We start from the raw sequence: 22,356 nt of genomic DNA, 5'->3' as shown, positions 1-22,356 counted from the left end.
ACCTCTTCCAAAGACCCATGCTCTGGGAGAATTTCCATGTTATGCAATGGAGCGGACCTGTGCCTGCTGGCCAGATCTGTTCCAGAAACCAACCCAAAATAATCCTGTCAGCAAAGCATTAGCAGAATAAAGCCATTTCAAAGCTCAGGTATGCTCCCATCACACTGTTCTGTTCTGTGCTGAGTGCTGATGCCAAGTCTTGTTGACAATTACTTGGGAATGCTGCAGCCTTTAATTAGAGGTTGTCAACATGCCTAAAGGTCCTGAAAGCGTGCAGAATAAAATCCTGTGGAAAGCAAAGAGAGATTACTCAGTCCAGAAACCAGTGAGGATAGTTACTCCCAATCTGAAATTGTTCTGCTATGTGACAAGGCTCCATCTGCTCCATCATGAAAGAATTGGAGACTTTTTAAAAAAAAATCTTAATTTTTTTAAAAAATTTAAATTTTTCTTAAAAAAATTTGAGGCAAATGTATACTGGCCAAGTTGGAGAATATGTGCCTGCACTTCGCCTTTTACAACTAAGGAATAACTATGGAATAATCACTACAGTGAAGGTAAGCAAGTTAACCTCAGTTTTAATGATCTGGGAACAGAGTTCTGTGTGATGGCATGTGCTCTGAAGCAAATGCTGATTTATGTATTTCTCTTTTATCTTTCCCTTCCTGCCAAGCAGCTTCAAATCATACCATGTGAAGAATTCTGGGTAAACGACCCCTTTTGAACAGGGAAGGCTAATAAATATTTTTTAAGCAATGGAAGATGGTGGAAGAAACAATGAATTAAACTCTGATTTTTCAAGAAAACCTTGGGTATATGTATATGAAAAAAATGGTAACTGTTTCTCTCAATAGATAGGAACCTTGTCCCTAAGATAGGGATAAAAAAAAATCACCTATTTAATAACTGCCATTTATAATGCAGGGAGAATTGATTTACTGGTTTGAAAGCATTCTGCCAGTCTAGAAGTTCCTGTAATATCTAAATCACTGTCTATCAAATGTCTGTGCAAGCAAAACAAAGCCCTATCACTTGAACAGCGAAACAACTTTTCATATTAGTCAGTAGGAACTTGATAAATCCCACTGATGTAGAAAATTAGCACCTTTGCATGTTTCCCAGATTTTGATTTCATTTTGGACACTTGGTCATGCATTATAAGCGCTGCCTGGCTGGCTGTAACTATTTCAGTTGAGATCTATTATTTCTAGGAGAATTATGTGCCTTGTTAGGGAAATGCCAGCTATTTCCATTTCAGCATCTGCACTGCAGTTGATCTATTATTAACATTGAGCTCATTAAAAAAAATGAAAGAATCTGTTTCGTGTCTTTGGGGTGGGGGTTACTGAGGCTTCTGTTGAAACAAATAAGATGGCTGTGCTGCTTCCAGTTGACACAGCTGTCAGGGAAGCATTGGCTGCCACTGCACCATGTAGGGATGCTCGGCTACGAGGGCCTTGTAGCCATATGTAAACAATACCGTGCCGATGACAGGTTTACAACACTGGAGAAAACATGTGCAGCTGTTAGCCTCTGGTTTTTATAGTGCAAAAAAAAATGTTTTTCAACGTGCGAGCATTTGGCACAAATGCAGCAGCAATGAGAAGGGATGGACAGGCAGCTGATGGCAGCTTTGTGTCTACCTGGCAGGCTGCTGTCCCACACCACGCTGAGGAAGGGGCTGATGAACACCTTTCTTTCTCCTTGCCTGCTTGTTTTCCTCTGGGTGGCTTTGCAGAGAAAGCTGGGCTCCTGTTGACCACATAGATGGGTTTTGTGTTTAAAATGCTGAAGGGCTCCCTGTGGGGGGAGAAAAGCATCACTCTGGGATGCTCTAGGAGCAGTCACTTGGGCCATGTATCACTGAGACATGTAATAGCCACTATTACAGGAGGGCTTTTAAAATAGGGAGGGTAAAAAGGGGTACTAGAGTTTGGAAATTCTGACCAAAAAGTCTTGAATGGGAGGGTACACAGAGGCCTGAAAAAAGAAGCTGAGGCGCAATGATGTCTTGAAGTAAGTTTTATCCTTTCCCACTTTTGTGTTAAGAACCCCGAGCACAGATTGCTTTCTAACCCAGCAGACAACATGTAGACTGCATGTTAGAACAGGTGGGGAAAATGAAAAGCAAAGGAAGTTAGAAAACCACCATAATTTTCCTGTAATAAACAACACTGACATTCTGATCAACCACATCCCAAAACACTAACTGTATTTTACAAATAATTACTGTGTTTTCAAACTCCAGTGTATACATGCTCATTACACTTTAGCCTCAGGCACCTCAACTAGCCAAATCATGTTAAAAAGTACAACTCCGTCAGCAGCATAAGTTTAAACTTGTTCTTCAAAACTTATTGGCTGACATACCTTTCTGTGACAGAAAGATCCTAGCACATCCTGGTTAATGTGCTGTTGAACACCTAAGTCATGGTAACCTAGAAGAAAGGGTTAGTAAAGAAAATGATCTGGTACCTGTTCTCTAGCCTTGCAGGCAGTGTCACTGCACAGTTTGTGCCTCAATACTTAAATTCTTTTCCACTGCACTGGCTGGACCCCATTGACATCCACTGGGATGGTTGCTGGCCCTTGCTGTCCTCTCACCCTAGATTGGCATTGGCTCGGAAAGTGCTAGTTAGCATATTTCAAAAATATGCATGAGGAGTACATGGACAAATAAAGAGCATCATGGCCCAGGGCTTGTGAGTATGCCCTTGTCATGTTTACTATACCAGTATGGATGTAGCTTTAGCACAGATGGTAGTGTTAAAGCCATTTTCATTAACTTTTAATTCTATAGGACAATGGGCTGCTGCAATATACTGGAATTCCCTATTGCAAGGCGGGTAGTTGGCAGTGCAGTGAGGCAGATCAGTCCCTTGGATCTCAAGATGCATCATTCACAAAGACTTTAATGATCAATGGAAATGGTTGCTTGCTCACAAAATAACATAACTACAGAAAATAAAATATCCAGGGAAGCTGTTGCATGTTCCCATCTGCAAACATTGTGGAAATTTGAAAACTGATAGAATTAACTATTTGTGAAAATCTTTTTTCATTACTTCTTAGCTAGGGTTTGCTGTCTTTCCCATTGATTCTATTTTTCCTTCGTATTTTTAGAAAGAAGTAGTATTTCTGAATGAAAGGGAACAAAAATTCAAGAAAATTCAGGAAATTTGTTTTCTTTAGTTTGAGTTTTCAGGTATGTGCTGAATTTGGAATGATATTTCCTTTTTTATTTAAAGTATCTTCCTCTCCCAGCTAAATTCAACTTTCAGATCATGTTTTTTTGCTAAACAATTTTTTGTTTATGCCTTAGAAGCAAGTGAAAACAAACTTTCAAACTGATTTAAAAGTATTTTTTACCCCTCCCCCAATTGTTTTAAAGAGAAGATTAAATCTCACCATTTGACCTGAAATAGTTGCAGTGTGAGAAAACAATATTCAGCAAGAAATGTTAATATAAGCAAAATAATTATGTTGTTATATAGCTGGGGGGAAATCATAAAAGGAATCATCTTGATTTGAGAGATAAAGCTCTGTAATTGTGCTGTATTTTATGCTTAGCAGCATGTCCAGATGACTGGGTAACACATTTCAGAGAATTATTCCATCATATGGCTTTTGGAAGAGCTGTTAGTTATTGCATTCCAAGACCTTCATCATCTAAGTTTAATTTTTGAAGTTGTTCATATCCTTGTCAATATTGGTATTTTTTTAGCAAGTGCTGGAAATAATGACTGTTTATGACACATCCTACTTACATAATGTCCCTTTTTCTAACAAGGTCATAGCATAGTCATCTATAAAAATTGCACATTCTTGCCACAAAAAGCAGACACAGCTGGAAACAGAATTTAAATTTTGAGTAACCATTTGTATGTGTGGTGCACATACACCACAGTTCCATGAACAGCTTCCAGCCTACCGTAAGTGCCTTCCTTTTACCTCTGGGTGGGGTTTTATAGCCACCATAAGCTTTATCCTCTAATAGATCAAAAAAGCCTGCAAACACAGATGGATGATGAGATTCATGATGGTGGTCTCCCATCTTTTCCCTTTCTTCCTTCCCCAGCAAGTACTGGGAGATGGCACAAGTGCCCACACAGGGCATGTGGGAGGTTTGCTCCAGTTTTAACTCCATTTGCTGCACAGGTGGATTGTGTCAGGTATCCATGGGCAGTCCTGGTGCTGCCTGTCTCACCGCAGATGACAGGTTGCTCACTTTGCTTTCCAAGGCAGCAACTTATCCCATGTCCTCCAGACCTCAGTCTCCGTGGGAACATCTCTGGGTTCTGCAGCAGGGCTGGGCATTAGAGCAACATGCCACAGGCATTCTGCCTTTGCTTTTACCCACTGTCTCCCTTGGCATGGCCACAAACTGCTAAATACCGTGTGTACTTACAATTTCATCTGAGGAGTTGTTCTTGGATCAGCTAGTTTAGGTTAGGAGAAAATGAAGAACCAGGTTCCTTACTCTCACTCTCATAACAGTCTCTGATGTGACAACGAGACAGGACCTGCCAACCCTACCATTCACTGCACTGTGTTTAATTCCAGTGATGTCATGCCCCAAAAAGATGACCTCATTGCTCTAAACTTTAGACAGTAATTGTACCTGCCATTCTACTATTTGGTTTCCAACAACTGGGCAAACGTTTCTGTAGAGAAAGTCTTTATATTCCTTAGTAGCTGCCTGACTGCAAATTCCTTCACTTAATTCAGGTATTATACTTAAGTTCTGAAATACTGAATATTGATTTTTTCCTCCATTTTTTAAAAAATATAATAACTTATGTTCCTGAAGTTTCACAATAATGTCATCCACTGATGCAATCCATAACTCACTCAATAACTTTGTGTTTGTAATGAGCAGTTGAAACTATGTATTAAAAAGTGTCTATTAAATAAGTGTTTAATTGGGCATAAAAAGAAATCAGGATGCTGCAGATAATATGGGGTCAGAATAATGGTAGCTGAATGGTATAATTCTTGTAGTATTAGTGACCAATAGAAATAACCCAGAAAATGGCAGAGCAAAAACACAAGGCAGGAACTATCAGAAGCCATGTATGTCTGAAATCAGAAGTGGAAAATTGTGCCTAAATACATATAAATTTATTAGATAAATTAGGTCCCTTTACTTTTCCTCTGCCCATATGTTGACAGGATCTCAAGTCCTTTTTCCATGTGTCTTGTGCTTGTGGATTTGTTCACAACAGCACTGCTTCTGTCAAATTATTTGAGTCACATCTTCTTAAACCCTCGGCTGAAATTTCTGATTGTGTCTTTATAGTTTCTTGACTATTAATGTGTCTTTGCAACCTTCTTAAATAACCATTCCCCATCTCACAGAGGAACTCTGTACCTCTTTTCAACACAGGGGGAGCCAAGACTTTTTTCACTGGAATGTAAAAACTCAGCTATGTCAGCAAAACTTTTGGAAAGAAAAAAGGAGCAATGGAAACAGTTAGTATACACAGCCTTTTGGTGATTCACCTATAAGTTGACAATGGTAGAAACCACCCAACAGCTGCAGGGGAACACAGCACTCAGTACCTACCAGCCTGGAGCAGGCACCACTGTAGCTATCGGCATTTCTGCCTTCCTCCCAGCTGTGGTTCAGACCCCACTCCAAACGCTGGGTTGTGAAAGTTAGTATGAAACCAGCTATCCTTTGGTCCAGGAGAATGCCAAAAGGACTCCCTGACACAGAAGGAGTACTGAGGCAAGGAATTTTCAGCTGCATTTCAACTAAATGAAAGAGAACCACACAAGACACGAGTAGGCATAAAGGCTACAAGACACATGGCCATAGACAACCCCAGGTCAGGTCAGGTCAGGTCTCCAAATCACAAGGGGAATGCTTGTACTGTCTGTCTCCAGGATGGAAGGTTTAGAACAGGAAAATGAGTACTGCAAGCTTAAAAACTCCAGGAAGCCAGAAGCAGAAAGGCACATGTTCTGAAGTCTTCCTCACTAACCTTCTCACAACAACCCTCCATCTGAGGAATGTAAGGAAGCATTTGCACATCTTTTGAAAGAGGAAGAGAGGCTCCTGAACTTTCAGAAATCAAAGTTGGCAGAAGTTATCTACCTTTTATATAACACGATGATAATTTTAGTGACAAAATGACAAACAACTAAACTACCTTCTCTACAATATAATGAAAATCTATAAAGTTTGCTAAAGATGATAAACAGTTTAGTAAAACCCAGCCCCAACTCATCAATATTCATTAAATGCTTAATGTTATTTTTGTGGCAATTTTCCTCACTTGGCACTGGCTTCATACTAAGGAACAGAACCATTTCTGCAGTTGCAGATCACTGTTCCACCTCACCAGCAACTGGCTGTGGTTTCTACCGAACTGGTAGAGGCCCTTCCCCTTCCCTCAGCACAAAAGCCTATTTTTGTATGGCTAAGGAGACATGAGGTTATAAAGCTATGATTCTCAAGCCAGCCTACCCAACTTACAGGTGTGGCCCTCATCATATATTGTAACAGAAGATTTTAGGCAAACGTAATGAGAAACTACATATAATCAGTACTTAATTTTTGTTCATATATATAAAACTCTTTTTAAAAAAAAAATCTGCCCCAACAATGAGGATTTTTGAAAATTTTCTTGTTAGCCTTATACAGAATAAAGGCCATTTTGGGTCCATTAAAATCCAGAAGATTGTCTTTCCCATGGAAGCTGCATTGTCTATCTCATAAGAAGTGCTGTCGATATAGTCATACTATTGCTATGCTTTTGAAATATAGATCATCTTTTTAATAAGGAGAAGAAACATCTTGAAATGAATAAAAACTGAGAAGTTCAAAGTATTAGCAGAACTCTAGTAATCTGCAAGTTTTCCTTGAAGAACTTTCATAGCTGAAGATTATGAAATAAACAGTGCAGACAGGTAGGTTTTCGCTATGGCCTGGCTTGCAATTTGCACCTCTGAAAAAGCAATATTCCTTTTTCTTTTTCTTGATTCCTTTTAATCAATATGTCTCGTTCCACTTCATGGCTGGCACTTTGGCTGCAAGAATCTAAATTTTCGTTCAGATATGCTAAAAGTAACATGACCTCCTAATGAACTTCTTGCCGTGCTCATGTGCGTGCACACGCACACACACACACACAAAATCCCCTAAAGGAAATCAACGATTTTGAGTTAATTTGTTCTCTGCTTGAGAAGGAACTGGTTTGCTGACCTAAACGTGAGGCTACAGATAACTTCTGAATACTGACGTAATCATTTGCTAGTGCATTGATTAAAGCAGAGAGATTTAAATACCATTGTTTTAAATCAGCAAGCTGAAAAGCACAGTTTAAATAGCTGATTTTTATTTTGTTTTGCATAAGCTTTTTTTTTTTTCTAAAGGAAATTTTGCTACTGCACATTGTAATTACTCACATTTGTTTAAGTGAGTTACACAGTGGGCCTCAGATCTTCTAGTGTCAGAGGTAGGCTGGCCCATTAATATGTGACTGCATGGGCAACAGAGGATCTCTGGGAGTCCCTTCAGTCCCTATGCTGCCACACACCTGGATGTGCATGTTCCTGGTGGCAGCAGCCCTAGGAAAGAAAGGAGCTTGGACAAGGCTTCTGCCAACAGAACATTTAATCTGCCTTGCAGGTTGCTCCTGAGAAATCACTAGGAAAGACAGCAATGAGGAATGGGCTGCGAGCCAAAGGAGCTGTCTCGGCAGGCTGCACAAAGCCTGTGGATCATGAGTCAAACCCTCCTGATTCAACCATTGAATCAATAAATAGCATTTCTTATTCTCTGTCTTCAGTATTTCTACCCTATTATAAACTGTGAAACTGCCTCATTACTTATTTACCAGGTGCTAGGCACTCTCTAACTTATGATTTGGACCAAGCTGCATATGGACAGCAACTGGAGCTCAATTAGCATTCACAGAAAAAAGAAAAAGGTACCTGAAATGTAGCAATTTTAAATGGGGGGAAATAGCTTTACACTTAAACCTAGCTGTCATTTTAAAAAAGGGGAACAATATCTGCTAGTGAATTGAACAGCAATAGCTCTTTCTGGTTACTTTCAGAAATTGGTAGCAGATATTCTGCTTTTCCACTCCCACTTTTTTAGAGGTTTGAGGAGGGATATCAGCCTCTGTGGCTTTTCAACTCCCATCTGGTTTCTCAGATTTGAATTAAATAGTCACTGAATGGAACTAAGGAAATGCAGTGAAACGAAAAAATCATCCCCTCTGTCCTGCAAGAGGCTGGCTAGTGCTGCCAAAAGCCGGTTCAGCACTTCAGCCCACTCTGGTTCCAGTTTCTTACCTGTATGAGCTGTGTGTATTAATGTTTAGGCTGTTTTTGACAACAGGCTGAGATTTCTGCAGGGTTTTATTTCCTGTAGATATTATCGGTTGAAACATTGTCATTGCTTGCCATATTTTCACAGTTCATATTACATAGTCTTACTTTTAACACAGGCAAAGCTAAACATTGAAAAATATGAATGTTCTTTTACATGGGATGCTTTCTTTTCTAAATCTGCACTTCAAACCGTTGACACCTGCTTAACAAAACGACCAGTGTCCAAATTGGAACTGCAGGGGACTGTAGCGCTGAGGCACACAAACAAGCTGCGGGGACACACTTTGAATCTGAAAGCAAGACTAGCTGCATCTGTGGGCTACTTTCCCTCACTTAATGAATGCCTTCATAAGCAGGACTAAGTAACTTGTGCACAACTCTGTGACAAAGTACCTATGCAATGCTGGACAGCCGCTAGAAAATCTGTATGATCTCTTACCGCATTTTGCAGATTTAGTGACTTTGGTTCCTGCTTGCTGCAGATATGCCGTAAATATGCCCCTAGCCTGCTGCCAAGCATCTGTATAGACTTAAACATCTGTAGAGCAGGAGCTTAAATGGATTGTGTAATGTAATGAACAGCAGGCTACATAATTAGCCTTTATTTACTTGTAACAAATCAGTTACTACAGGGAATTGTATTTTCTACGCTGAAAAAATGTTGCATCAATGAAATTGGAAACTGCACTTGTATTAATTCTGTTGATGAGCAGTATAATTTCAAAGTGGACAGGGTGAGTATAAGGACACAGAAAAAATATTTTTTTCTTTTGAAGATTTGGCAGTAGTACACCAAGTCTGTGCAGTAATTCCAAAGAGTTATTGATTTTGGAGCCAAAAGAGCCATTGCATTCATCTGGCTTGACCTCTCACACAACAGAAGATTTTGCACAGCAAATTCCTCAACAAACCCAGTAGCTTTTTTCACTTTGTTTTTAAAAGACTTAGGAAAACCCCAACCCTGAAGTAATGAGAGAATTTCAATCTGCAGGTTCAACTCACAATGTAAAATAAAAGTGAATTGAGTGAATTTAGTAGTTCTGGCTCAGATTTAACTGAGACCCACATTTAGATTCTGCCATATTTTCACATAACTTCTGACCTTTATTCTGTCAGTCATAAAAATCCTTCCCCTTCCAGCAGTACTGGAGTGAAAAGAAAACAGCACACTTAAGACTCGTTTATTCTTGGGCAGTATGTGTGAGTAATGCCTGATGGAATATGCAGAACTTAATGTCCACACCAAGGCTCTGAAGTGATATAACTATGATCTGGCTTGATCCAACAATCCATGTTTCCGTTTGAAAAAGAGAACAAAAGAGAGCTAGAAAATGGGACTAATGCACTGTAACACTGCCACTCACCTCAGTGCACAGAGAACATGAAGCAATAGCTCTAAGGAATAAAATGTCTTGCATGCAATTCTGGCTATGTGGTGCAGTATGAGGATATTGAGGATTTCTTGGTCCATTTACCTAGGAGGAGTTCACCAAAATAAGTCACCCCATTAGGATGATACAAATGTTACTATGACTTTGTCTGGTGGGGAATATAATATAAGGGATCTCTCACACCCTTCCCTTGCTATGCAATGTAGCAAGAGGAGCTGGAGATGTTCTGTGCCAAGGTGTGTCTGCCTTGCTTTCATTCAGCTCCGTTTTTTTGAAAATTCAGGAACTGTAAAGCTTTATGAAGCAAAATGAACCAATGAAGCATTATTCACAGGCTCATTCACCCATCTGCTCAGCTCAGAAATGATCTTGTTTTTCCATGAAATTTTAAAGTTTGGAGTGACTGAACCTGGTGGGAGGGGACTATTTAATGGGGTGGGATCCTGCTGCAACCTGCCCTACCCTAAAGACTCCAGAGTGGTGCTGGGAGTACTGCACTGCCTGGGATTTGCCTGAGATTTCCTATTGCTGAAGAAAACCAAAAAGACCACCTGTAGTCAGAAGTGTTTTTCCTTTATTCCTTTTACATGAATCCCCAATGACGTACAAACAAACTGCTAGAAACACTAATAATAGAATAAATATGCTTACAGTGGAGTTCTGAAGATAATTCTAGGTCTAATAATGAAAAATGTAATTTCTTGCTCATTACAGAAGATTTTGCTATGCATATTGTAGCTTTTAAAATACCTAACAGTCCAAAGACATTTAAAAATCAGTAAAAGAATTTTCAGAAGAAATAGGTTTGTATTTAAGTCCTACCTGTGAATCAAAGTGGTTGTGTCAACTGAACTCATGTTGAGGCAAAGAACTTCTTTTACAGGATATACGTGTACCTCGAGAGAGTATTTACAGCACTGGAAACTGCACGATGGTATTTCAGTGCCCTGCAATATTTGATAACTTTGATCCTTTGATCTGTTTTGTATCAACTGCAAAAGAGATGCCAAATTATTGAAAGCATGAGACCTTAGGTGCACCTGTCAAATCTGAGTGCGTGCACCTGCCATACATAAAATGCACCTTTTTGGGTTCAAGTTGGCATTTGAACATGAAAAATGGGTATCTTTGCATTCTGAGCAGCTTGTGAACCCAATTGCAGTTACCAATTTTGCATGCACGTAGGCTCTTTAGGTACTAAATTAGTCATGCTATTCAATAGGGATAAGCAATAAAATATCTATACTTCTGAGCAAACCCAATAAATAATGTCTTGTGTCCTGAGCAAGTCAGGAAAATGTTTAATTCCTGAAATATAATTTGGTCTTTAGCTACACTGTTTTTATAATAAATTGCATGTGCCTTAAAAACGGTGTTTCTAAATCATAATTTAATTCCTGTATTATAAGTAGGACTGCTAAGTGTCCATATGTTACCTATCATATACTGGATTTTTAATTCCTGTTCTTTTCTTGATCCCTAGATTATATGGCTGTTACATTCTCCAGCTCCCAAATGCAGTCCGTCTGTTCAGCCTACAAAGACTCATATTTTTAGGGCTGGAAATGGCAGTTTCACTTCCTCCTAGCAGTTAAGATGGTAGTTGCTATGCATGCATATGTCTTAAATCAGTAAAGTGTATGGTCATATCACTGCAACACTTACACTTCCCCAACCCCTGATCCCAGCTGTGAAAAGTACATGTTGTAATTTAAAATGTAGTCTAAAGTGAGAGAGGATGGTTATTAATGCTACTGAACAACTACCTCATCATCCTTCTCTACTGATGAGGGAAATCTTCTGTCATTAGCAGTTAGATTACAAAAATGCAACTCAGTTTTTAAATTCCAACTTTCTTCCTTCTTCTGGCCTTGTCAGAAAGCAAGTACTGGATAAGAAGGACCTAACACAATTCTTGTGATACTATGATTTTGAAAATCCTAGCAGTTGAAAACAAACAAGCAAATAGAAAAAGCCTTCTTCATATTATTTTTGGGTGCCATTTTAATGAGAACATCAGCAATTCCAGAGACACCGCTTCTGTGCCATCTGACATCAGTTGCATGAGACATATTCTGCTGCTTAGGCCCCCCCCAAGTACAGACTGGCTCCCTGTCAACATTTCTGTCCAATACCAGTGGCAGCAGACTGTGACAAAAGTCTAATGCTTTCCTTATTAAAAATCTTTTAAAAAACAAGAAGATTTTATTGTGATAGGTAGATCTTCCTGGTATGGTGAAGTAAGAGGATAGATGAATAGACATGACACAAATAATATTTTCTGCTGTACACAGGTTTTGGTGAGACACTCTGCCACTTAGGAGGAAGATAATTTATAGTAATCAGTTCTGCAGACCTTGCTCCTGTCATTGCTGTTGTACTGTGATAGCAGATGAAGAATCAGTAATGGCAGTAAAGAGGCAGTGGCAGTTTAGTAGATGTATACCTATCCTGCAGGGCACACTAGAAAAAATGTTGCATTTTCATCTTCACCATTTTACTTCCTCTTTTATAAGTCAAATTTTTCTTCCTTCTCAATTATACATATATTTATACACACACTCACAAACTCCCCTTATTTACTGTATCAAGAGGTAGTTATATGAAATGTAATATTCACAACCATGATGTGCATCTGCCTTCTTAGCCACAGGAGTGTTATGCTGGTTCGATGCATGGGTTGGGCCAAGATGAGCAGAGGTTACCAGCAGCAGAGACTTTGCAGAAATACAGAAGAGAAAAAGGCCAGGTGAATTTCTTGCTAGTGTGCTGGGAGACCTTCTATGTTTAAATATAAAGCTGTATTTTACAGTTTTATTGAAATGTTCCCTGTTTTAACAGTTACTGTTTTATCAGATCCTGCAGCCCTGAGAGTTTCTTACGATGTCAATGAGAGTTTTGTGCAGACAGGGATTTTGGGACTTAGCTCATAATAGAAAAGATGATTGATGTGAGTATGAATACACAAGCATTGATCTGTTGATCTGTCCAAAACCAGTCTGACACAGGTCCAGCTGGCAAAGACCAACATGAGGACACAAAAACACAGGCATTTATCTCCTGGGACTTACAAGCCTGCCACTTGAACCAACAGACTGCATAACACCCTAATATACTTGGCCAGTGCAGCAGGCAGCAAGATTACCATTCATAGACTTTGAAATGAAACACCCTTCACCCTGTTTATGCTTCATGCATGATTAAGTGCAAAGAAAGCAAGCTGTATCGGTACAACAATCTGTCAAGGAGAGGAACCTTTCGCACAATGATAAAACAAACATCTAAACACATTTTCAGTGTAAAACATCTTGTATTGTTTATAGGCTATACATGAAAACTGTGTTAAAAGGACATTAAGGATGAAGAGTCAAGCTTCTCAAAGTCAAGAAATAATGGAATTCAGACTGTCTGTGAAACCCAATTTTTGTTCTTTTGGTAATATTAATTATTACCCTGTAATTAGATAGCTGCATGCCATATCTTTGCACAGGACCCAGGCCTTCCTCAGAGCAGAGCGTTGGTGGTGTTCAGTGAATGAGAAGCTATTCAGTATTTTGGTTTACCCTTGTTATTCTGTGAGTTTTTATTTGTTTGCTCACATACTTATGTACATGCTATTCAATGCCACTTCATATTCCAGCATACTCCAGCATCTCTTACGTCATAATCTGATGGGATAAGTCAGGTTGGAAGGGACCTCAGGAGTCTCCCATCCAACTGAAAGCAGGGTCAGCTGTAAGACAAGATGTGGTTGCTTACAACCTTCTGGGCAACCTGTTCTACTGCCTATTTAACCTCTTTGGAAAATTTAACTTCTTTAGATTTTTCCTTAAATCCAGTCTCAACCTCTCCTGATTCCATTTCGCTGTGAAGACACAGGCACTGGCTCTTTTATAAGCTCCACATAGGCGCTAAGGGGCTGCTACTGGGTGCTCCTGAAGCTCCCTTTTCCACAGGCTGAGCCAGTCCTGGTCCCTCAGCTTCTTCTCACAGGGTAAGTGCTCAAGTCCCAACTGTCCTGGTAACCCTCTGCTGAACTACTTTATCAAAGTCTTTCCTATATTGGGCGGAGCGGCATAAAAGGACACAGCACTCTAAATGTAGTGAGTATTGAGTAGAGATGGATAATCACTTCTCTGGATTTACTGCCTGTGCTCTGGTCAATACAGCTCATGATACTTTTGTCCTTCTTTGCTGTCAGTGCACAGTTTTGGCTCATGCTCAGCCTGCTGTCCCTCAGGACCCCCAGGTCCTTTTCTGCAGAGATGTTCCCCAGACAGTTGGTCCCCAGGCTATGCGATTGCACAGGGTTCTTCTTTCACAGGTGCAGAGCTTTGCATTTGTCCTTGCTGAATTTCATAACATTCCTGTCAGTATGTTTAGGTCCCTGTGGATGGCAGCCCCTGCCCTCAAGTGTATCCACCAGTCTCTTCCAATCTGGTGTGATCTGCGAACTTTACAAAAGCACACTCCATCATCTCTAGACACACATCATCACCTCTGGAACACCGGTAAAGATAACAGGGTGGCTCCCAGCATAGATCCCTACAGTACTCTAATAATTACAGGCATGCCAGTAGACCAAGTCTGTTGGAGCCTACCTTGTGTGACCCATCATCCAACCAGTTTTTTATCCATCTAATTGTGAACCCACTCACACCGTAATGTCCCGTGAATGGTGCCAGCACAACCTTCACATCAAATGGATGCTGGGCAGAGGCATTTGCTGCTGCTGGAAGAGTTTCCCTCTGCTCTGCATCCCTTCTTGCTAGACCACAAGCCTACCAGAATGCCTTCTGCCTGTGGTTTGCTTAGCTGATGAATGCTGTTGCTGTTGCACATGACTGTCACATGGCCTCTCTCATGACAAATAAAACATGTTCCTTTCTGCATGTATTGTGCAGTATGTGGTCCTATGATGCATCTGCTGCATGCCATTCAGTTCCTCTGTTTAGAGATGTGCATATTTCAGCTTAAGCTTTTCTATGGAGCTCACTTCTATCACATGAAGTAGCAATGCTTTAATCTCTGTAGCCTCCAGGAGAGGTAAGGTGGTGGATGAGGTATTGTTATGATGTGGAATTGTCTCTGCTGATTTCAAGTTACATTTAAAGTGTGTAAATGAGTATTCACAGGGTTTAGCTTTATGCAACACATTAAGTATTCAGACAACAACTCTCAAAAGTTTTTAGTTGGGGCCAGGAATAGTCTCAGAGGCTAAATTTGTACACCCAGGAAGTGAGAAACACATATCAAGAATTATTCATACATTCAGACATCTTGCTTTGGAGCTGTCAGTCACCAACTCTCTCCACTCTGTGACTGCACAGAGAATTTGGGTTCTAAATTTTGGACAGTTCTGGAAGTCTGGTGTGATTTATTCCTTACGACTCTGGAACATCTGGTAGATCCTAGCTCTCCCAAGGGAGCACTGAAAGCTACATGAGCATATTATTGCAGTCCTGTCCTCCCTCAAGAGATGTCATGTTCTGCCATACATCATCAGGCATCTTACAAATAGGTGTTCCTGCCTAATTCCCTGAACATAGTCCACCTGTTCTTTGGGCAAAGCAGAGGCCTTGGGTTATATAGTTTATATATTACACATATCATGCAGCAACTGACTAGGACACAACAGAGGTTTCCTGGATTTTCATCAAGTCTGATGTTTATTTAAAGTATGTGACTTTGGAAACCTCTGTAGAAATCCTTTCAATAGGCTCAAGCTTTTGTTTGTTCACTTAGCTAACTATGAAACAGCAGTTAAACTACTCTGCATTTCTCTCTTACTCTGTAGATGAGGGTGTGTGTGTGTAAATATAAAACCTTTAAGGCTCTTTTATGTGCTGAAGTTAAGGTCAGTTAAACACTTCTTCAGCATGGCTTTCAGCATAATAGCTCATCTGAGGTAAGTCAATTAGATGACAGCAGACTCAGATCTTTCTCAGAGCCTAAATTACCCAACAACAACAACAAAAAGAGGTACACATCTGACATCAACAGGAAGACTATAAATTATATGGAAAGCTAAAGGATGGAGTTATGGGTGCAATAGAGAGACATAAGGAAACATAAATTGATGCAGAGTTTTCAGATAAAAGGGAAATGAAAAAGCAGCATAAGAGAAACTCTCCTTATTTTGCAATATTGAATGGGAAAATCAGGTCTCACAAAAGCCAGACTGCAGTAGCATTTCCTAAATGCCTGAAAGCAGGTTCAGGCTTAAGTACTTGCCACAAAAATACCTGGGCAAAAATGCAGGCAGAGTCCTGTTTTGACCAAACCACTTCTACCAATAATAAATATTCATCTCATCATGCTGATAATACAAACCTGAGAGGAGTGGCTGATACACCAGAAGGCTGTGCTAGCATCAGTGATACCTGGACAAGCTGGAGAGTTGGGTGGAGCGGAACCTCATGGAGTTCCACAAGGGCAAGTGTAAGGCCCTACACCTGGGGAGGAACAACCCCACGCACCAGTACAGGCTAGGGCTGACCTACTGGGAGGCAGCTCTGTGGAGGACCAGGGAGTTCTGGGGGACAGCAAATGTGCCCTTCTGGCCAAGGCAGCCAATGGTATCCTGGGGTGCACTGGGAAAAGTGTGGTCAACAGGTCAAGGGAGCTTCTCCTCCTCCTCTATTCTGCCCTGGTGAGGCTGCATCTGGAGTGCTGTGTCCAGTTCTGGGCTCCCAGTTCAAGAGAGACAGGGAACTACTGGTGACAGCCCAGTGGAGGGCTACTAAGATGATTAGAGGGCTGGAGCATCTCTTATGTCAAAAAACTGGGAGACCTGGGTCTGTTTCATCTGGAGAAGACTGAGAGGGGATCTTATCAATGCCTACAAATATCTTAAGGGCAAGTGTCAAGAGAATGGTGCCAGACTCTTTTTGGTGGTGCTCAGCAACAGGACAAGGGGCATTGGGCACAAACTGTAGCACAGGCAGTTCCATCTGAATATGAGGAAAAACTTCTTTACCTTTGGGGTGACAGAGCACTGGAACAGGCTGCCCAGAGAGGCTGTGGAGTCTCCTTCTCTGGAGACGTTCAAAACCCTCCTGGATGTGATTCTGTGCAATCCACTGTAGGTGAACCTGCTTTAGCAAAAGGCTGGACTAGATGATCTGCAGAGGTCCCTGCCAAACCTGACCATTCTGTGATTCTGTGATCTCAATAGCAGTGCTGTTCTGTATTCTTTTTAGAAACAATTTTCATTGGCCAGGGTAACCTGTGTCCATCACTGAACAAAAATTTACATACTTGAAGGAGCTATGGATTTATTGAGAAAACCAGACAAGGATAAGCATGTTAGGGTAAAATTAAATTAGGACTGTGAAAGTGTAAGCTTCTTCTGGCTACAGGCTAGAGAGTGTTGCAGCAAATTTTCATGCTTAAATATTTCTTTTAAGGGTGTCTTGTGATGGATCTTGTCTTACAAAAAATAATCTGAGCCAACCTACAGCTTTCTCGAAGGTGGCACCATGGTTTGCTTAACATATCCCCACTTTTTTGTAAAATGGGCAGCTATAAAGTTATGGGACAGAGACAAAAGCAACCCTTCCATACTAGGCACTCTAGCTACCAGTGAAACAGAAGGAGAAACAAATCACATGTTACTAACAGCAGACTGAATTAATTGACCATTAGTGACAACTGGTGTATAACAAAAGGTTTATGAACTGAAGACAGGCCAAAAATCCTCTGCTGTTACAGATTGTTGCAGACTGGCCATGTCAGCAGTGCTTACAGACAGAAACGTCAGGGGCATCAACCCATTAGGAATACTGCATTTAGAAATTATGGAGTCTGCACCTGTAATTTAGTTCTGTGCTATGAGTGCAGCACTAGAATGGATGAGGTACTTTGGGTTTTCAGGCTTACAGTCTCCTCAGATCACCTCTTCCACACAAATAATCATGTTCATCAATGGTTCCATCCTGAGCAATAGTCTTCAGGACTCATGTCACATTGCTTTTGAAAAAGAAGAAACACACCACCAGGGAATAGATCTGGCTGGGAAAACTGTGATGGCAAATTTCTGTCCCTGGAAGTTGGCAAAATAAAAATGCTTGGTGGAAATGATTAAATTTTGACTATGATTGCACAGCTAGTATTTGTTAAAGTTTGGGATAAACTGGGAGAGTTGAAATAAAGATGTTTCTTAAAATCTTGATAATTACATGAAATTCAAAATAAGAAGGAGAGTGTTGGCTCCCATTGCAACTGGTGATGGCCTGTGCAAAGGAAGAATCCTTCCTCACCCCTTCATGCTATGCAGGAGGTGTCAGCTAAACAAAGTCACTACTACATTTGAAAGGTATTACCAGAAGATTAGTTTTCCACGTTTAAATTTAATTTATCTTACTGACCCAAATCATTCACAGATATATATGTGAGAGCACCCTGGAGTCCTGTGAATAAGAAGAGAGAGAAAATTCTCCTGGAGCAGCTGAAAAATAAGGAAAATTAAATTAAGGTTGTTGGGGGAAAGCAGCAAACTGCTCTATATTTCTTTCTCTCTTACTCTGGAGATGGTGTATGTGTGTTTGTGCAGATGTAAAACCTTTTAGGCTCCTTTACTTGCTGAAGGTGAAGAAAAGCTGACTTTTATCTCTGGCAGACATACCAAAAGGCTGACAGCACAGTGTATTATTCATTTGCACTGTATGAGTCATTGCCTGCTGTGTTAGTCAAAGAAAATTATTTTGACCAAGGGGAAAGGTGAAAAATAGTCCAAACCAGAATTATAGGCCTCTGTATACCATATTTTATTATCAAATTTACAAACATCCATGTGCCAGGACAAACAAGGAGCTGACCCTCAGCGGACAACTAGAGATGGTGGTTTTTGACCCTCGCTTGCATACATAGCTGTGGTCTTAATTTCTTCTCTCCAGAGTTCCAAGCCTTGCATGTCAGAAGTTTCTAAGTAATGTAAGTACAATGTAAAAATTTGCCTTCCTAAATATGTTGTACTGCTAAAACTGTAAGATTTAAAATAGTTTTGGACAAATGTACCATCCCTTTATAACATTTTGTCGGTAGGACTCAAAGCATTATTAAATGGCAAAATGACACTGAAGTTCTGGTTGTTCATAAAGGTGGAAAACAGAGACTCCCAGCCCTGTTCAAAGCCAGTCCACAGCTAAGCTGGGAGCAGAGCCCTAATGTCCCAATGATCAGAAATCCTCCCCAAGCTTACAGCATCTACATTTTGTACGGATTGCTTTAGTTCTTAAAGTAACTAAAAATGTGGGTTGTTAAGATATGCAGCCAGATGTAACTTCTCAGGAAAAGAAAGGGCTCTGGGTGAGGACAGCCATGTTGCAGTCCTGAAAATTTGGATTTCCTCCCTAAATTTCCTGTGTGAATCTTAAGCAAACCTCTGGGGGTTTTTTTTGGCTTATTTTATGTATAATGGGGCTAGAAAAAGCTTTTTAGCTCTCAGGCCTTCACAGCCTGTGAAGTACTGAGATTCCTTGCAGATAAAACCGTCGCTTAGAAACAAAAATAAAAACCAAAGGTCCCTAATTTTGCCTCCCAAGGACACCTGAAAACCAAAATTGTGCCTCAGGACCATGTTTTTCCTGAAGTGCACCAGCAGAGTTAGCTCACAGGCAGAAAAGAGAACTGGGCTGGGACGTGCTGTGTTTTGGAAGCCAGGTGGCCCAGCAGCAAGCACCGTGCCCTGAGCTGCTGGCAGTGGTTAGCTCTGCTGCCGCTGCACAGCCCACCGCTCCCAGCCTCACCGCTGCATTTCTTCAGGTGCTCAGAGCTCCAGAAGAATCTCTGAGCCTCCCAGCCCTCCCAGGTCTTCAGAAAGCTGAGTATAAAATAGTTATTACAAGTAACTGCTGCACTGAGTCGGCCTCTGGTTTAAGTAATTCATTTTTGTAACAATGTGTAGGTTAATTGATCAGTCGTTAATTTTCTTGCTTTGTAGTTTTTCCTAATTTTCTCCATTACACAGAAGGTCTGCAAGGCACGTTCCTTGGTGAGTATGCCTACTTTTTATTGCTTTTTGCAGAAGTACAACATATGTGCAATGACACAATACCATTCCATCTCTCAGCATCCCCTTTGGTGCAGCATATTCCATTTCTGAACTGTTCTAGACAATAGTTAACTTCTCTTTCCATGAGAAATACTAGTTGTGTATGCTGCAGCAGGAATTCAAGTGTTGACAGAAACTTTAAGAAACAAATAACCTTTTTCCAGACCTGGACGCTTTTCTGTGAAAATTCAGTTATGGGCTTGTGGAGACAATCAGGAGCAACTGCAGACCCAAATGTTCCTGTTCCTTTTGTAAGTCTCAAAAACAAAGCTAGTGGAGAGAATATTTTTCCGGCACAAATGTTTATTGCGAAACTGTGCAGTGGCAGCAGGGGTCAGCTAGCCCATCCAGGCATCATTCTGCTCTGGTACTTTGTAAAATGGGCAAGTCTTCCTATGCTTGTGCATATTTCTGTCTTAGATAATTTTTTATGGGTAGAAGGTGGGAGGCATGTCCTATACTTTATGTATTTTCTTGTTCTGGTGGGCTATGAGATGCAACAGACTATCCTAGTCTCTATGTAATGTTAGAGTGAAGTGTAAAGAGGCAGAGGAGCTGTGTGACTGACTGAGCAGATATGGTACAGCTTCCAGGAAGGGAAGGCACTGGTGGGCAAGGGGTGTATATGCACAGGTCTGTGCAGGCTCAGGGCACAGATCACAGGTCATAAGAGGACATTTCTGGTTTAATTGTTGGAACAGTTGCTTCAACCTAGCAAGATCAAGTTCCGACAACACAAGTTTGCCAGGGGACTGATCCTGAAGGAAGGTAAGGCGTGCAGACACTAGGTGCACTTTCATCTGTAAACAGCAAAGGTGCACCAGCAGAAGTCTAAAATCTTCCAAAGCCACAAGGGCACAACTACAGTGCAGGATGCACTCACTCCCTGTCATGCCTGTCCCATGGGATGTGCAATATGTGCTGGCCACATGCTGTCCCTATGTCAGGAAGAATCCCAGGTGTGCACTGCTTTCCTTGCCTTGATTTCCTTGGGGGAGAACATAGCTGCTAGAAAGAAGCTGTGGTACGCTCCCCTGCTATGCACTGCTGGGAGGCTGGGGGGGACAGGGTGAGCTGCGTAAAGCACCTGCTCTGCAATCTAGACGTAGGAGCAAGGTTTTTATTTTTGACAACAGAGAATCTATGCACAACAAGCTTCCTTTTGCAGCCTGGAAAATGTGACCACACTGACCCCGCTGAGCTGTGTAAGATTGCTTAGCAGAGAGGAAATGGAAGGAGTTCATGGCTATTTTTAAATTTCATTGTAAGAAAGGCAGCTTCACCTTGAACAAGAAATTCATAAGACCCTAGCTACAATAGTCTATGATAGAAGGATCAAGACATATATAAGTTGTGGGGAGATAAATACCTCTGTACTCTTGTAGCTTCCAATACACCATTTAATGAGAAACAAGTAAGAACTAAAGAGCAAAACCTCTCTGGTCTTCTATGCAATTTTTTTAATTAAATGGCAAAACAAGTTTTTGAAATATTTGAAGTATATAACAAACAAATATACTTTCTTTTTATATCTCTGTAAATTGTCCCCCAAATTTCAGTGCCTCACCCCTCATACTTCCATTCCAGTGACATTTGCAGCCTTTCCTCCCTCTACATTTACCACATAAAACTTTGTTTCCCTACAATCCTTGCATGAATCTGCTCTTCAAACCTATGTCCATCAATTCTTATGAAACTACTGTGGTTACATCCCACGAAACATCCACATGAGATACTCTCCCTGACCTAACAGCTGGAGGAGTCAAATCACTCCCTAAAAGACTTAAGATCTGTGTGTCCAGGCCCATTGCAAAGGTCCTTCAATGACCCCCATATCTGCAAAGGGAGGACCCAGGCAATTCTCCAAAACCAAACCCTAGGGAAGGTATGGTAGTGCATCATTCTGGAGGATCTAAATGGTAAGATGACAGAAATTACTTGTGTTTGGTTCTCTGACTTAAAAGGATGAAAAACTGATTTTCTTCCCTGGGCAAGGTATTGTTTTCTGTAATACAAGTACAATAGCAAAATAATGTTTTAAATACATCTACGTTTGGAGAGAGAAGCACAGAGAAGCAATTGCATTGCAACAGCATCCTACTACCATTTGCCGCCCTCACTCTTGTTTTAGAGTTCGTTGCCAATTCTTTGATGCTGTGCTCTATTAACCATCATCATTACCCTGTTTTTCTGTCCTTCGCCCATGATTACCCATGGTTCATCTGAAGAAGATGATGACAAGTACGGAAATGCATCCATGCAGTTAGAGACACCAAGAATGCTCATACTGAAAGATTTATACTGTGTGTTCAGCCCTACAGGTGAAGCAGCTGAGAACTTTCAGGGCAGTGATCTGCTCAGAAAAGCCAGCTGCTCAGAAGCCAGCATTTCCTCCAGCTAATGACTCTGCTTCTGCTTTCCCATCCTCTGTGTCATATATCCTTTCCCTCTATATTTAAATAATGTGCATTTTCAAGTACCTCTATGCATTCACCCTGCTATTACATTAATTCTTATGGGAAATATTTCTCCACTAGCCATCGCCCTTTTCAGGAACAAATCCCT

Source organism: Falco peregrinus, chromosome 3 (assembly GCF_023634155.1).
Source record: "Falco peregrinus isolate bFalPer1 chromosome 3, bFalPer1.pri, whole genome shotgun sequence".
NCBI classification, from domain to species: Eukaryota; Metazoa; Chordata; class Aves; order Falconiformes; family Falconidae; genus Falco; species Falco peregrinus.
This window is presented reverse-complemented; position numbering follows the sequence as displayed.